Genomic DNA, 317 nt, shown 5'->3' with positions numbered 1-317 from the left:
AAACATCATGACCAAGAAGCAAGTTGGGGATGAAAGGGTTTATTCGGCTTACACTTCCATACTGCTGTTCATCCCCAAAGGAAGTCAGGACTGGAACTCAAGCAGGTTAGAAAGCAGGAGCTGATGCAGAAGCCTTGGAAGGATGTTCTTTACTGGCTTGCTTCTCCTGGCTTGCTCAGCCTGCTCTCTTATAGAACTCAAGACTACCAGCCCAGAAATGGTCCCACCCACAAGGGGCCTTTCCCCCTTGATCACTAATTGAGGAAATGCCTTACAGTTGGATCTCATGGAGACATTTCCTCAACTGAAGCTCCTGT

Source organism: Mus caroli, chromosome 4 (genome assembly GCF_900094665.2).
Source record: "Mus caroli chromosome 4, CAROLI_EIJ_v1.1, whole genome shotgun sequence".
Classification (NCBI taxonomy): Eukaryota; Metazoa; Chordata; class Mammalia; order Rodentia; family Muridae; genus Mus; species Mus caroli.
This window is presented reverse-complemented; position numbering follows the sequence as displayed.